General features: G+C 42.2%; 1 protein-coding gene across 1 annotated transcript in view; it reads left to right on the top strand.

Annotated features, from left to right (window-relative positions):
• Positions 1-1,387: 1,387 nt before the first annotated feature.
• The window catches only part of LOC100878076 (uncharacterized), an 88,023-nt gene continuing 71,301 nt past the window's right edge, over positions 1,388-18,109 (top strand). The window contains exon 1 of the mRNA XM_012287340.2: positions 1,388-1,604. The gene's annotated coding sequence lies outside the window, so the exon portion shown is untranslated. The remainder of the gene's footprint in view (positions 1,605-18,109) is intronic.

Below are 18,109 nucleotides of genomic sequence, written 5' to 3'. Positions count from 1 at the left end.
GTTTCGTGTAGGATCGCGTTTGCGATTGAAAGCAACAAAGTTACTCGTAAATACGGAATGTTTCGCGATACGCGAGATCATCTAACTCGATCGTTTTAATAATCTCCGTTATCGATAGAAATACGATAAATGTTTGATCGAAAACGTTCTGCAGTACCTATCGATTTATATATTTTTTTTATGCGTAGCAATTCTTTTCGATTACAGAAGCATCTTTAATACGAATCTGTCGAGAAAATATGCGAATCGTGTTGGAAATGCGGATGTACATCATTTAAAATATGAATTGATTGATACTAATCCACGAAGAAGGTTTGCTTTTCGCTCCCATTTCCAATTTCCTTTCTTCCCTGTCACGTTTCCTCTCCTTTCTCAACACAGTCGACGATCAAAAGTATCTCGTCTCCGATTCTACCGAACTTTTCTTTAGATATACAGGTGAGATCGTTGGTCTCCGAGATCCAATAAATCGCTGGTTCTTCTACCCTCGGGTGGACCCTTTGTCCCTCTTTCGCTCCTGCCTTATTTGCACCTCTTCCTTCCTCTTTCGAATACGATTATACTCGTTCCAGCATCTTCTTTTCTACTCTTTTTATCTTCGCTTTATTTTCACCGTTAAAGTTCGTCTACCACGAACGCGGTACTACTGGCACTTTTCTTTGGGATCGAAAGGAAAATAGAAGGCTCTCGAAAGTAACGCAAAATCCATTGATAGAAAACAGACAAAAGTGAACGGGAATTGTATCGAGGAGGAAAATTATAATCGAAGTAAAGGCGGCTAAACACAAAGGAAAACCGAGCGAAACCTTACGACGAGACGAAGTAACCGTTAATGGATGAGAGAGTAGAGGGTGCAAAATGACCGAGCGTAGAGTAAAATAAGACGAGGAAAGATGTACAAACGATGTAAGGAAAAAGGGAAGAAAGATCGGTGAAAAGGTAGGGACAAAATAACGAGTGAAGAAATAAAAGGAAAAGTTGTGAGATGTATGAACGACAAAAGAAAATAAGTCAAAGAAAGAAAATTGCGCAAAGAATTATCGAGAAATATTTACGAATCTTCGAATGTAAGGATTTACTAAAAGGAAATTAGAAATTTATTACTGCGTTGATCGTCTCTGACTCTGTTGGCGTAATCGATACGTCAACGATGTTATCGATATATCGGACGGTCCATAAGATCCCGATATTATCGATATTTATCGGTAAGGATATCGATAGTTGGAGCCGTAGTAGAAAGTAAAGGGTGAACGAAGGAAAATAGATAGCCAGGGTCGAAAACGAGACAGAGAAAGATGGAAGGAGTTCGGTGTCGAGCTGTAGGAGGGGGAGTGGGTCGATGGTGGGGATAGGGGTAGAATCAGCGCACAGCTACACCCCGTAACGGTCGCGCCAGTTAGTCGTCCGCGCACCTTCGTTCGGTGAAGGTTGTCGTGTTCGTTTACGTATTTTCGTTTGGCTTACGAGTAACGGATCATCTATTCGTCATTCCTTGATCAGCTGATCCCTGATTCAGTGCCGACGACAACTATTTGCCATCGATTCAGCCGTGTCTACCAACCACTCCCCTGCCGATTCTTGACAACACCGTCGCCTACCAAGTGGTGAGTCGATCAATTTCTTTACACTTTTTCGACAATTTGTCGAGCGTCCCTCGTCGTCTTTTATAACCGTACCACAGTGTTTGTATCCGTCATTTTTGTACGACGAACGCGTCGCTTTATCGTTCGATATTGTCGTTGTTGTTTTGTTAACGTCGTGTATCGTGTTCGAGTTCGATGGTAAGAAAAGCCACGGGGTTCGAGGGCAGAGTAAAGGGGTGAAAGTTGGTAGCAACATGTTTGTCTTGCTAGGAGCACAAGCTCCAGCGACGAGTCTGTTTTCTTTTCTTTCCCTCGTTTTTTTATCGGCGCGCGAGAGAAGCAATCGATACCCGATTCTCGAGATGTAACCAAGGACGCGCCGCGGCTTATCCGCAGCGACACGTTAGAAATGAATGGATCGCGTACCGTACACATCCTTCGTTTTCATTGTTTCTCCTCCTTTTCCGTTCTTTTATCGTGTTCTATGCACGGTTCTGCTTCCCATAATTCCATTGTCGTGACGTCTGTCATGGGATGGATAAACAATTTTCCTATTATTTCGATGCTTCGAAAGAAAGTCCTTTTAAAGGTCCTTTCCTCTTCATTCTCGATTTCCGAGCACGAATATGTGCGAAGTGTCAAGTAGTTTTATCGGGGTGGATTATAAATAATTTATTCGCGATGAAAGCTTTCTTTCATTAGCTTACAACGTTTCTATGGTATCATTTTTATAGTAAAACAATGAAAATTGCGAGGAAGGGGGTTGTTCTAGATCAAGTTGAGCCTGCTTAAGTATTCTCTCGTTTAATGTAAACATTGGAAGCACTCGAACGGTCGTTACAGCCTTTTTGCTTACCCCGAATAAGATGTAGCGTAGTAGGTAAGTTTCATCGACGAAGATTGTTGATTGCGCGTGGTTCGATGTACCTTAGTATCGAGGGATCCTTGAAAAGTATATCTAACCTTGGAGGATGTCATAGGACAATTTGTTTTGCTCGTGTAGGCGAAAAGCGAAGCTGAGTTGGCACTTCCCTTCTTCCCATCAGCACACACAATCAATACTTGATTTTCTAGATGTAATCTACATTGCTTCTACGTAGCTTATATTTTATCGTAACTGGGAAAAGGTACATCAGCAGCGTACTATAATTCGGTAGAATTTCGAATTTTAACCAAATTGTTATTTGGTGTAATAACTTTTAAGACATGTCGACTAATAACCATTAATCGAAAGAGAAAGTTTATTCGGTAATATTGCTTAAGGGACCGCCTTATAAGGCAGTTTAATTAGCGATATCAAATTTTACTAAAAGCCCACGATATCTCGTGTTATAACTGATAGTACGGATATTCTTAAGCGCGCTCGTTGTTTCCTGTATTTCTTGGTATTCACGAGGAATAAAGTGTACCGCAGTCGGTGTACAGTTACCGTTTAGAATCATCTGAAACGTCTCTCTACACTGTTTGCAATTTCTGTTATGCCATGAACCGGAATATAATTCCCCTATCGTGCTACAATACCGTGGTCTTTATTGCCTCTGCAGAACTATACCCCTCTCTTTCCTAGCGATGAAACTATGCTCTTGGCGAAACACATTCGGAAACATTTGGAATTGATGCGTGAAATTTTAGCCAGTAGCATACCATACGAGTCGTAATTTCGACTATTTCGAAACCATGCGTACTCCTTTCTATAGAACGATTTCTATGTCTTTGGATTTGGAAAATCTTGTTGTTCGCATTAATACCCTACCACCATGTTAAACGAAACTTTTACACCCAACCAGTATATTGCCAACTCTGAGAATTTTTCGCTTCTATAACCCTGCTTGTGACTATATATAAACTGTACAAAGTCTGTTTTTAATACGTCGCGTAATAAGTATTTAAACGTATCACGGGATAAAGTTCTATCGACGAAAGAAGAAAATTAATTTCGTACAAAATTTGTATAGTAATCGGTGCTGAGGATTTAGTAACTTGAAAAAGAAGAATTTTCCTTGAATTTGAAGCTGTTGAATCGGTACCGACACTTGAATTATTCGAAAATGATGCTCCTCCTTACTTTGGTTGTGTTATTCGACAGGATTTGCGTAGAGATGGAATAGGAAGTGCACAGCGAACGCTCGCGGGCTTATTATTAATTATATACCCGCTTTCTAAACATAAATTCGTCCACGGTGCCGTTTCAACTTGTACAAATTTGCGGTCGCATTAGTTCCAGGTCGTGTATGCTCGTTTCTATCTGGATGTATAGCGCGAATAGTGGCGTCATTTTAACTGGCGATGTTCATCCACTCGAAACTAGCGGTTGTCCGTGTAAATTTTCTCGTTACCAATAATCGTTTCGCTATGAGCATATTTGCTATTCACCATGAATGGCATTGCAATCAACGTTACACCGTAATCATTATTCGAAAGTATATTTGTTCGGTGCCGGTGAACTTTGTTCTCCCCTCTCCTCTCTTTTCATTCGTTTATAGGCGAAGTATTTCGAGTAATTTTCTTTGCGTATCGAACAAAATCTTCGCGTTAGAAAGAGAAAATTGTCCTTGGATAGAATAGACACGTGGTTATCGTAACACCGCAAATGAGCCCCGGTTAAATAGCTAGGCCTGTTTTTTTTTGCGGTCGGTCCTGTAACCGGGCTCGTAGAAAGAGTTTCCACGTATTACGTAACTTCGGACCCAAACGTGTACGAAGGGTCTAATGAACGGTCCGTACGAGGGTCGAATCGAAAAGTGGAGTTGCTTGTCGCTCGGTGGAAATTGTTCCTGAGTTACATCGCGTCCCTCTAGCCTTTACCATCCTAGTCCGCAGGATCTATGTACCTTGAACTTTTCGAAGTTTGTGCCCGGCAGAGGAAGCGTGACACGCTGAACAAGAAGTGGCGATCAATCAGAATTAAGGTTCCTCTTCGGTTCTTTGGACGAGACGGCCGGTGTAAATGAACGTGTTTGCGGCGAAATGCCGATAGATTTCCGAAAAATTGGACGAAAGAATAGCGCGAATGAGACTGTCAAAGAGGAACTAAAATTGATGAAATCTATATCATTAATTGTAATAAAAAGCAGAGTACGAACGACATATTGGAAAATTTATTCGGTTCATAATTCTATACTTTAATAAATTCAAAGACTTTTTCATAACAAGATATTGCTGAAAGTTTGCAGATTCGTTAAATTCCATTTCTGTATTAATAATTGGTTCGTTCGAACCAAATAAAATTTCTATATTCTCGTTTCGCGTCGTTTCACGAGATATACTTTTTATTTCTGTTTTAATGCTTTGTACGTATATTTCCGTTTAATTAATCGAGTTTGCGCGTATGCTCGAAGCTCGAACGATAGATCGTTCGAATGTTCGTTTTCATTTAATTAAATTTCTTTGTCATTGCACGGTGTATTCGAATTTAATGAACAACAAGCACTCCGCGTTTTATAAGAGTCTTATTACGCGCTATAGAAAAGGGTGTTTCCCTTTGGAAAGCGAACACGATTTTTCGTCGTGTCGGTAACGATGCTAATCAACGCGTAATACGTTTTTATTAAGGATAATTGAATCTTTTAAAATATCCCCATTATGTAGTAAAATAACAGGGCACGTACACTTTTTGCCTTCCCGTCGTCGTGTTTATTTTTAACGCGCCACGACCCTTCGTTCATTTTCATAAAACAATTCCATCGTGGCCGTCATGGTCGTACGTTTCGTAGATATAAATCAAATGAATGCCGGCTAAGTCTTTCGTTATCGTGACGCGAATACTAATACGTTAAATCGCCGTGCATTAAAATTCAGCAAACAACCACCCCCTGGGGCGTAGGGTAGCTTTTAATAGGTTTTTTTTTCCCACCAGTCGTCATTTTGTTATCCGATTATTTGTTCCCAGTAAACGAACGATAAAGATATTCGAGACGTTACCGCGATAAAAATCTTCTACATTCTGCCCGGCCGAATTATGTACATGGAATAAATAGGAAGAAAATTCAGGAAATATTTCTTGGGGTGAATTTTGCACGTGGCCATGTTTCTTCGTTTCGAGAATGAATGGCGTACAGTCGTAAGATTGTCCGCCGCACTCGGAACAGTTGAATAGATAATTTTAATTCGAATGGAGTACGCGAACGTTCTGTCCACCTTTCAGAGTATACACAATTATAGACCGTAAATGGATAAAGGTAGTCGTTATCAACGTAATTTTATTCTCTTTAGAGAGACAATTGTCTTTCGTTAAAATTTATGTAGAGAAAGCCTCGAAGGAAATTATGAATTCTTGACGCGGCAACGAACACGTTAATACCCAAAGTTGTTATAGCAAAACGAGAATTATAATTAGTCGATCCTTTTATTCGTTTTCAAAAATTTATACTAATATCCTGGAGCAGCAGGTGGATTTCGTGTCATCTCGTGTAGCGCAAGAAACAGCTTGAAGCGATTACGTGACAGAAAGAAAACAATTTCCAGCCAGTATTTTCCATCCTCGACGATACACACGGTGTTATTAAGTGGACGAGAAAGAGAGAAGAGACTTGTTTGTTCCGAGCTTAAAATAATTTCACGAGGAGAAGGTAAAAAGACGACGCCGGGAACGAAGTTTCCAATGAGATTCGAGCACTCGCGAGCCGAAAGCACGCGATTGTTGCAAAAAGAGCGGTGGAATAAGGAACGAATGCAAAGTACCTGCTAGACGAGAGTCGTATCCAAAGATTTACCGTGCAGAAGCCCTCGCTTGTGCTTGTCCGTTTGTCTGTTTGTCCGACGAGACCCTCTTGACGACCCGGCCCCCCTCTCTAGTCGTGCAACCCTTACAGCCGTACATTTATGTTATGCAAATGCGATTCTTTGGCCGGGAAAGGAATATAAGAGCTGGAAGAGTGACACTAGATGCAGGTCGTGCGAGCAGGAAATAAAATTCATGAGCGATAGTTTGACTTATCCTTGAGATTTTTCTCTGCAACATTCTCCTTGAGAAATTTCCCCGCCTCGACCGTCGCTGCCACGGCTAATTCTACGTGCAAAAATCATTTGTACCGCGACGTGGGAAATAATAATTCCGAAGAGCTTTTCTTCGACTGTGTTCATTCCGTGTTCGGCGAATGTTATAAATTAACGGAATAAACGTACCGTCCATTTCTTTTTTATTCGTTTATTCGGGTTATCTTGTTTTTGGCCAGTTCTAATGGAATCGGATGGCTGGGTAAGTTCAATATTTTTTTGTTTTGCTTTTTTTTTCTTTCGGGAATCGGAGATAACCATTTTATCTGAAAATTTATTTCTCGCGGTGTTAATAATGCATGAAGCGACGGATGGAAAATTGATATTGATTTGGAAGCACGAGGGAAATTTAATATTTCGATGGTCGGGATATCTGCTCTTCGTGACATTGATACATGGATTTTTACGTTGCCATCCTTTAACCTGTTCGCGTCGACTGAATCACGCGTTAGTTGTAATTCGCGGAATGATAATTTCGTAGCGTAAATTAATATTTTGCGTTACGAGTAGCAAGATAAATAGACTTTTGTTACGAAAGCGGAAGGTTGATTCGAACGCTATAAACTGGCAATGATATCTCGGGAAGAAAATCGCAGAATGGTAAAGGATTTTGTAAGCGTACTAGACAAGCGAACGTCACTAGAATCGAGTGGAAAACGGCTGGTTTAAAGTGGAAGAAGCAATTTGCAGGCCATCGCCTGTATTTCCATACCTGTCAGAAGCAAACGTTGTTGCTTACGTCACGAGTTACGATCGTGATCTTCCACCTAGGCTGCTCGACGGTCCGCTTTAAATACGACCCGAATAAAACAGAAAAAAAAAAAACAGAGAAAGAGTCGATGAACAAAGTGAGTTGAAATGAAAATTTATGAGATCGTCCCGATGGACGACGAGACGCGGAGCGATTAAGTAATTAAAAAAATAGCCACTTATGAATATGCAGTTGCTCGCCGACGCAGCAGGTCAGGAATTATCTTGTTCCAAGAGGAAAAGTTCAAGAGAAGTCCGGGCAACTTTTCAGGATTAAGAATGTTTCTCCTTTTTTTCTTTTTAATCGAAAATATGCGGGTTAATTCGAGAAAGTGGACGGGTTGGATGTAGCCTCTATGAAAAATTACCGTCGAAAAGATTGATAGAGGTAGAAGTTACATTTACTTTTTAATTACTTTATGCTTACGCGTTTTGCTTTTACATAAATTATAAGTTATCAGATTTCCATAAAGGTACTGATTTTTTTTTCATAAGAGACTCGATTAAAAGTCTCTCCGAATTTTCTATTTGATCTTCTTAATAGAGATTCAAGACTCGTAAATTTATGGTACCGAATTCAATGTGGTTTATTCGTACGTAAATTCGTACGTGACATAAATGCTAAGAACATAGGGGTTAAACGCCACAGTAGATACGGCCGCGTCTAGTCAGACACACGGCTGCAGTGACTTTTAGCCGCGCGATCATTTAATCGTTCGTTTTAAAGTTGATAGTATTAAGTTGATATCGACACGGCAACGGAGGTGTTAAATGTAAAATCAATCGTCTACTCGTTAGGACTTCTCTCGAGTTCCATCCACGCGAGTACTCGCCACGAGTGCGTTCGCAGCTTCTTGTCCCAGTGAAATCGGATAATCCGACGAATTCGTTACGCTCCTCAGACTTGGCTCTTTCTCCGTAGCGTGGCGAGAGGTGATTTGCATAAATTTTCCACGGGTGGAAATGAAATTGCTCGTGAAGCGACGGCGAAGCCTCTTTCCGCCCTATTTGAAGCATGCACTCGCAATCAGGACGCAGCGACGTACGCGTACGAGCGACGACGTCGTTTACCAAGCATCCCGGTATGCCAACATTTTGCAAATAAGTCGAATTTCACACCGCGCTGTCGCACAGAGAGCGCAACGCGTTCAATTCTCGAAGGGTTAACCATTATCCTCTCGGTCCTTCGATAGAACTTGACTATTTTTCGAACTGGCCGTGTTCGTCGACGAAAAAAAAAAGTTTTCTCGCATCGCGATTTAATACTTGTCATCGCAACAGATCTTTTTTTCGCTCGATTACCGGTTGTTCGGTCGTTCGGTTTAAAAAGCGTTTCGATGTTTCCTCGTCACGACCATTTTCCCTCGTTCGTTTCGCTCGCTCGCTAGAAAAACATTGTACGAGTGCGTTGAAACTTTCGAAACGCGTTCACGAGGGCACAGGACTCCTTACTCTAGAAAAACGTGTCTTGCAGCGTAAGTAAATACGAGCGTTTTAACTTTTATTCGGGCAAATAGTTGTGCGAAGTCGTTGTCTCGTTCGAGCACAGTTTTATCACGAATAAATCGATCGCGATAAATTTATTTTACAACGGTCAGAAATTTGATAAGGTTTATAAAAGAAATATTAATTAATGATGTAGGAAAGAAGAACGTTTAGCAATCGTCGAGAATCTGTTTACGACGAGTAATTATTCTTAAGCAAACACCAATGTTAACGTTATCCTCGAGACAGGATTGCAGTGGTTTTTTTTCCACTCTCTCTCGTTCTTTACACCACAAAACGAGCCATTTAAAAGGCACTTCACCCCGTTACAGGGTCTGAACGTTTGAAAAACGTCGGCTCGTTTAAAACGCATCCCTCTGTCGTACAGTTTCCTTGCTCTCCTCGTTCTTGTTTTGTGCTCCTTAAGGAGAAGCGGATGGCCAATTATCAGACTTAAGAGAAACCTACGACTGTTGCGACTTCAAAGAACATCTCCTAGCCGGATGGCGCTTTTCCTTTCGAAGTTTTTCCTCTTTGCATCGGGTACATCCACTCGTAGATCGGGCCGAGCATCCTCGACCGGAAGGTATATCAAGAAGAGATACCAATTTTACGCCGAGTAACCACGAACGACCATTTACAACTATAGACGGGGCGTAATTAAAGCATCGTAATTAAACCACAGTAGTCGAATGGGAAGGGAAAAAAAGAAAAAGAAAAGCCGAGAGAGAAGAGGGTCGCCTAAAAAAGCCACCACCTCTGGCGAGTACATTTAACGTTGCCCGAAAGAGAGTGGGATGGCGCAATCAACACTCGCTGTAAAGAAATGACTGTACCCTGGCGCTAGGGGTACTTTGCATGCTTCGAAACTCTAGTCTTTCTTATTCTGGTCCGGAACTCTGCGAATTCTCGCACAAGGGCCGAATGGCAAGAGGTTGGCCGATCCTTTTGGTCCGTTTTATTCGAAAGGGAGATTTTAAACGTTCGCGAGTAAGAGAGAGCGAGTAAGACGGACGAGCAAAAAGCAAACTGGAGGCTATGAAGATATTACGGGACCGGTGAAAGAATGTAATTTCGTACGAACAGAGCTCTAGCTTGGTGGTTATGCTCGAGTTGAAAGGAGAGCAAAGGAGTAGCTTAACTCGAGGGTAAACGCGCATTTTACAAAAGTACATTGCATTAGTCGGCTACGGCATCTGTAAGAGAGATGAAAAGCTGAAAAGGAGGATGAGCAATCGAGAGAAATAGGGAGTGGAGTCGAAGATAAAGGGGCTGTGGAAGATGGAGAGAAAGAAAGAGAGGGTTAAATTCGCGTTATCGAGAAAAAAAGATAAAGAATAGTCTGGCTTTGAGAAACGCTAAAAGAGAGGGCGTAACTTTTCGCGGGTCTGTTCCTCTTTTTCGTCGTTTTATCCCTCGCTACGCACAACTCGAGGAAACACTAGAATCCTACTGCAGGATGTAGCTTTTGCTCTACTAAGCACGAGAGCGCGTGTTTACCCCTTTTTAGCTTGGAGAGCTACGTTCTGAGAATTCAAAGTACACCCCGCGAACGTTTCTTTTCTCTTGCCTGCTCTTTCTGGCGTTTAGCTAGTTTCCCTGTTCTTCCGTGTCGGTACATCTTGCTCCGAATTTTCCTCGTAGTATCGAGTCACGACCGAAACGCTACGAATGAACTGGAGTTCTTCAGAATTATACGTAGCGATAAGGATAAACGCGTGGCGATGTAACGTTCAGCGTTCGAAAAAGAGAGAAAAAGGTAATTTCCATAAATATCGAAGGACCCATCTACTGCAAATCATATCGTTTTGTCTCGTCATCTTTCAGAAGGTGTCCGTTGAACCTTCTTATCCTTTTCTTCTTAGTAGCGTTTCTTTTGCGTGCCTTTTTTCCTACTGACGGCGGAACAACCCTCCGGGCGATCATCGTTTGTACTCGGTGTCGAGAGCTTAATGGTGAAACTCGTTGTTATTCGTGCACGGGTGTTGAAACGGCCAGCAAGAACGCCCCTGGAATTGGGTCGTGCTCGTTTAAACTTTCATCCGACTGAAGTTCACCGTTAGTCTTTTTCCGTTCGTGTTAAGACATCGCCGCGATACCAGATACGGTCAAACGTCTATCTCGAACGAGTCTTATGAATCATTCGGTAGACCATCTGATCGAGAGTACACGATATTTCATCAACTTTTCGCCCCTTTGTTATTCGAGTTACGTTTTATCTCGTTCTACAGTATGGAGGTCTTCTAAAAAGGAAAAGATTTCAAAGCAGACGAGCTTCAATATTTTCCTTTATTCTACCTGTTCACGGCGGAATATCTCGGGTTCAAAGAATTTTTTGGTCGTTTTTAGTCCATTTCGAGAAAACCAGATATTTCACGGGTGTTTCTATGAAACCGCTTTTCTGCCCGTATCACTGACAAACATTTTACCAGTCGCTTTTAATCGCACAATATCGCGCTCATAAATTGATCAAACTTCGTTATCAATAATCCGAAGATTAAATCTGCAGTGACGCAACGAACGGAACGACCTCGCAGCAGATATAAAATCGACGTTTGCCGGGAAAAAAGACGCAGAATACGTTTTTCCTCGGTATCGAGCGAGAAAAAACAGGACCAGGCGTTTTTTGGGCTTGCTCAAACAGTCGATGGAGGGTGGTTTTTTTACACGCTACAAGTTGGTTGGGTATTTCACGAACTTCACCGTCCCTGGTTTCTGTAATACGACATTTCGAATTAACATGGTTCAAAACCGTTTAATTCGATGAATTAGCATACGTTTGAAGCAACATTTTTATACTTGACGCGTGACGCGTATTTAACACGATTAAGAGCGTAAAAGGTACGGATACGTTAATTACCTTCGCTACAAAACAAGTTTCAGGTTTTAATTTTCATCGCTTATGCTTTTTTTCATCCGCCGTGCTTTTCCGAATCGCGTTCGGTAATCTGTAAACGATTAGGTTAGATATCCGACGATACGCGGACGGACGCCGAAACGACCTGGTGTCGCGAAGGTGGTACACGAAATGGCGTATAAAGGTTTCTAGGGACAGAGGGAGGAAACTACGCAGAAATCCTTTAATTTAGTGAAAGCTGTGACACAACTGGACGGCTTAGGAAAGGATTAAAACACGCGGGGAATTTATAAAGCCGAACTATCTCCGTCATTCTCTGTTTCCCTTTTCTCGTTCACCTTTACCCCTTCCTTTCTCCCTTTTCCATTTATAGATTCATCCGTGTCACCAATCTGGCTCATTCGTATTCGAATCTCGACAGATTATGTGTCCCAGCTTTTCTCCCGGAAAACTCTATTTCCATTGCAGACCTGACACTTTGCGAACGAAACTTTGCTATTCGTGTCGTAATTTAATTAACGAATTATACGCGTGTATTACTTACTAGAACGAAATGTTGCATAATATTTTCAGAAGAAGTACGTTCTCGTGATTCTTTTGACGCAACGTGGAATTAAGGTACTCGCAGAGAAATTATTAAAGGCGAATCAAAAGGGTAATTCACGGCTCGCGAGAGTCTTTGCACGATTCTCGTCTCAGCGATTCGCTGCAATTTTCGAGCAGAATTTCAACGAAAGCTAATTGTCAGGGTAGGCGTGTGAAAAGTGTAGGTTCATAAAAAGGTCGTGTTATTGTAGAGACCTGTGACGGTGTTGAATTTAAAAAGAACCGGCGGATAAGAAAGGCAGAACGAGGCTCGAATATCGAAAGAGACACAACGAGATTCGTTTTGAAAATCTCTCTAGTCTCGATAAAGTAGAGGTATTATACTTGTTCTCCGAAAATTCTGGTTAATATTATTCGATGAAAAATCCTGCTTCAGCTAAGCTTCTTTTGCATTGTGGGAGATACAGGCTCTTGATAAATTGACCAACCTTGACAGAGTTGCCTCGCTCTTAAGATATGATCTTAGGGGTGCATAAGTAAGGATCCAGGCTGTATAGAGACGATGTATTCTACTCAAAAGATTATTTATCTTTTCCTCTGTTAGATTAATTCCTTATCGTTGACTTGTATAAACGGGAATGGAAGAGATTAACTCGCGTTTAGTAAAGGTTTATAACACTAAAGTTTCTTCTGCAACGAAGAAAGGTTTCTATTTGGTATAAGATAAATGGCGAGTCGTCGAAAGAAACGTGGTACCTGGCTAATATACTCTACGATACAATCAAGATACTCCCGAGTGGTAGAGATTTAACCAATTAAAACACGAGTGACGCGAAGACGCGCGCAGATACGACAAAGAAAAAAGGAAAACCGAGTGTTTAAAGTCTCAACGGGACCCAGAGAAAAGAAAAAAAAAAACAGAGGCTAGAAGACTGTTTAGCAATACCAGCTTGAACGACGATATTTCTCGTTTCCCTTAAAAGCACGATTTTTCTGTGGCTCTCTTGAACCGTAAGGAACTATCTCGCGCTTTCGAATGCCTCTTTTTTTCTCGGAGAGGAGACGAATCGGTGAATCAGCCCGGTGGAATCGAGCTCATTCGTGGAAGTGCTGGCTCGCGCGAGAAAAAATAAAGAATCTTTCTCTCCCTTTCGTTTCCTTCGCTTCGTTTCTTTACGTCCTCGACGCGTCATCCCGAAGGAATATTAATTTTCATCGACGAGCCAACCCTCGAACAGGGAGGCAGGACTCGCATCCGATGGTCGTCGAACGTTGAAAATGATTTAATCCGTTAAATGCAGCGGTGACGCTCCCGTCGGGACGAAGACGAGAAGTTTCGTTACTTTCGTGATGAGACAGAGTTGTTTGTTCCGAGAGATCGTTGTTCGTTATTGTCGTGGAAATACTTTGCGGCGGGCACGATTCTCCGAGCTTCCATTTATACGCTACGTTACTGGTGCATAAACCACGTATACCGCGAATGAAAAGTTTTATTATCGAGACAGAAATTCGTAGAGAATCAATTATTTGTTTGCTAAGATGGTTTCTGGCTTCGAAGAAGATTCTTCTCGCGACTTATTCGGAATTCGCGACGAGAAGATTGGATCTTTATCGTTGGAACGATTGGTTATTTCTTCGAAAAGAATTCGCTCTGGCTGGTCTTATTTATGATTCCTTACTTTTCAAAAGCTAATTTCTCGTGTATGGCGTGGAGCGCTGACTCCGTTAGCGAAGCAAGGGATCTAACCTACTCCGGATAAAAATCCTAGTTACGTCGATGAATGTACGTGCAGCGAACTCTTCGCGAAACAGCAATCGACCCGACAGCGTAATTAATCGATTCGAAGACGGGACGTTATTTCTTTTCTTGAAATACATACGATGTTTAGCGAACCGCAGCGATATTAAATTCTCCCGAATGTGCTGGTATTCGAGGAATTGCTTGGATACATTGGCTCGTGCCAAGAATACCTTACGCTTTATTTCTTCGGTCTCGTATCGTCCAACTGCGACCGATGATCCTGTCCTTTAATCCCTCGGCTGTTTCCGTCTTCGTGCAAATTTCTTTCGGTTCGGGAAACAAATTCGAAACTTAACCGAGTAACGATTCAATCGCGAACGAAACATTATCCGACGCCAGAACGGCTGGCGTTTCCAAATTTTTTCACTGGTTTCTCGGAGCTTAATCTCGGGGCCGGCTGTCGCATTTTTCAATTAAATCCTCCATGCAAATTGGCCGCTACCCGGACCGGAAACGGGGCGTAGTTCCACGCCGGGCATTCATCGTTCGAGCGAAATTTCATTTTGTCTCGCCGCAGTGTCGCCGTGACGCGCATACAAACATCTAGCAGCGTACACACGCGCGAACACACTCGCGTACGTAGAGCAAGTATCGGACCATGATGGTTGGACGAGTGTAGGAGATGGCGTTCACACGCTCGCATGCGCATGCACACGCACACGGAATAGAAGCTTGCCATTAAGCTTCGCCTTCGTGATTGAAGGGGGACGAAGGAAATTGTCCTGGCGCCGTCAGACGCCCCTTTAAATATCGTGTTTACTTACCGGAACCGTTCGCAATATACTCCCGGGGCCCCGGATGACGTAGGCACACCGAGTAATTTCTAGATAATGGTGGCTAATAAATAACGGCGTACGTTGGTAAACATCGGCAAGCGGCTGGCTCCATTAGATTTCGAATTAACGTCTCGTTTCTGGGTCAGTCGTTCGCCTCCTAACCACCCCTCTTCTGATATTTCGTCCCGTAAAATTTGTAACGCTGCAGAGCTTAATTCGAGACGATTACATTAACCATTTAACCGAAAGGGTTAACCGGATTAAAACCTTTAGAGGTCACGAACGCTTAAAAGATTTCGTTCCCTTCGTGTACGTCTAATTCGAAATGTAAACTGTAAAGTAACATTTTACCTTTTGAAACGCGATTTTGAAAGTTGGGAATTTTCGGACATTTGGAATTTTGAAACAACGAGATTTAATCCAGCACCGGTTAGGAGGATTCGTTCTCGGGGGAATCGCAATTCGTGAGTCCCCAGGCAAAGAATTTGCCTTCTGTGTCTTCGGTCAGGGATCTTTCTACCTGCTCAAGAATTCGATCAGTTTATTTCCAGGGGATTAAACAGTAATGCATCCGACGCGATGCTCTCGACCGCTTTATCAAATTTATTACGGCTCGCTGCAAAACTTTCCACGCTAAACTAGGTTTCTCCTTTTGCTTGCAACTCCACGTGTTTCGGAGTTCCGCTTCTCTGTAGTCTATACTCGACGAAATTTCCTCCTCCTTCCATCGCGAATACTTTTGTAAAATACTTGTAGATTTTATACACGGCTACTGGTTAATCTAAAACTACTTTCAAAAACCACGATAATTATCGCGATATCACTGTATATATTATTATTCGTATCCTCGTGAATGCCAAATCATCGTCGGGTGAAATTCATTTTATTCCACTGCGATATTCCATTCGACGGGACATAAGCGAAATAACCGAATAACCGATTTCGAAAGATAGAAAATCTGTCAAGATTCTACTAAACGATATTAATATTGTTCGCTGTAACGAAGAACTAGCCGATTCGAAGCTCGAAAATCCTGTCTTGAATCGTGAACTTGATCGATGAACACCTGGAATTCAAATGAACACGGAGTAGAGGACTGTAATCATAGCGAAAGCTCGCGCATACAAATGGAGTCTCGCGCATAATTGGCGGAAGCTCGAAGCTTAAACAAATACGTTAAAAGCCACGCATGATTTGCCAGAGCTTATGCAGATCCTACGAACGCTTGTACGTGATTTGCGGAAGCTCCTGCAAACAGTGTGCAAGTTCACACGCGATCGGCAAGATCCCGTGCAAATACAACGAAAGTTCACGCTCGAGCCGGAACAGTTCGTGCAATTACGCAAACTTTTTTTTTTTTACCAAATGTAATTGGATAGAGTTACGTTGGTTCTCTACGACGTACCATACATGCCATGTTAAACGTCAATTAGAAATACGGAGCTAAAGGAATATAATCTCGATACAATTTATGCTTGTTTCGCTCGGATATTACAGGCTCGTTTATACGATGTTAACGTCGATAAGAAAAATGTAGAATCGAACAATATCTTGCAGATAAAACTGAAAAGTGACAATATTCCCGCACAGAATGGATGGTTGGCAGCAATTTCTGATAAAAATCTCATACGCGCGGCGTTCTTTCTCCCCCAAAAGAGGGGCTGATTTACCCTCGTGATACGTTGCACCAGACGATCCTTTGATATCGTCGAGTGTTCGGACACGCGAAATTTCGTGCTGATCCGATACGCAAACGCTTTTAAGCATCTATAGCGTAGTGTCTCGTGTTTCTTGCTCTCGTGACAGGGTTTCATCTTGCTTCGTGTGTCTGTAACGGTCGTGTAATCGTTGGAGTATCGGTTATACATAAATAGATTTTACACGGTCGCAGCTTTCTTCTCGACGCCACGTCGTCGTCGACGTCGTTATTGTCTATTTTTCCTGGCCGTCAGGTATCGGATTTTTCAGGGTTATTTGCTCTCGAGTCAGCCGTTCTGTTTTGAATCACAACGAAGGAACGAGGGGGAAAAAACAATGAATTTCTTCCTGTCTCGAGTTTACGGAATTCATATCGTAAGTGTATTTTTGTCTTCCCAATTTGAATTTTACATAAAACGTAGATTGCTTTTCGTATATCTATCATCGTGAACACGCGCGTGTGTATTTTCGAAAAATATTTTGTCAAATGTTTTATTTGGACAACGTGGATGCGCGAGCAAAAATTTTCAGTGTCGTTCGACAGCTTTTCAACTTTTTTTTTCTGTTTTGTAAAATTGACTGCCCGCGGCACATATGCGACGGATCTCCGCGATCGATTTAATCGATCGGTAGAGCAATTTAGGGAGATCGGTCGGAGAATTTCAGGTTTAAAAATCGAGGCGTCAAATATCTGTTTATTGGAGTGCGCTTTCAATAATCGCGTCAACTTTGTGGGAAAATCGGTTTTAATAAATATTTCGGTTTACCGTAACATACAGCATAAGTAAAAGACACGTATGATTTTGAGCAATTAATTTACCGCGCAGTCAGTGGGATTGTCGCCTTAGCGGAACGGAAAGCTGGCAGTAGTATAGGTCAGTATTGTGCACGTCACGCAATGGAACAATGCATAAGGCTTCGGACAACAGAGTAGAACAAAGGGCAATGCTACAGGCAATGCAGAGGTAAGGCAAACCGTGGCGAGCAGCCGTCACTACGGTTAGAAACAGCTATGGTTAGCGGAAGGCTACGTAAAATCGTTCCTCGACGTTGAAGCTCGTCCCGCGATCGTCCTTTTAAATAACTCCGCCAGCACTGCTCGCGACCAATACACTTTCTCGTACGCTGCAAAATGTATTACGTGCAATGAAATTTTGACAAGAGCTTTTCCAGAAATGTAACAGGATTTTTCAAAATTAAAATCGAAACGGAGCGAGTAAAGAATTTAAACAGATAGTTCGAAAGGATTTAAAATTCGTTTAAAAATGTCTCCTCTAAACAGAAATATCCATTTAAAGTTTGCTACTTCGGTAGAGCCAGTCGAGCGTTCGAATCGATGCTGGAACCGGCATCGGGGGCACATCTGGCTGCGTGGACAAGACTGTCTGCCCATGAATTAACTGCCGTCGCATAAAGCAGATGTTGGAATCGTTATTCAGAGATTCCGTTCGGTCCATTTGAAACTGGTCGACGCGTGTCGTCTCTCGTGAGTCGCTTCGTTAGATCGTGCGTATAGTCTGGGCGTATCTAATGTATCACTGTGTGGCCCGCAAATACGATGAACTCTGTGTATCACAGGCGATCTACTGGAGCCTTTGGTACTAACTCGTCTAGTTTG

This window comes from Megachile rotundata, chromosome 6 (genome assembly GCF_050947335.1).
Source record: "Megachile rotundata isolate GNS110a chromosome 6, iyMegRotu1, whole genome shotgun sequence".
In the NCBI taxonomy this organism is placed as follows: Eukaryota; Metazoa; Arthropoda; class Insecta; order Hymenoptera; family Megachilidae; genus Megachile; species Megachile rotundata.
This window is presented reverse-complemented; position numbering and strand designations above follow the sequence as displayed.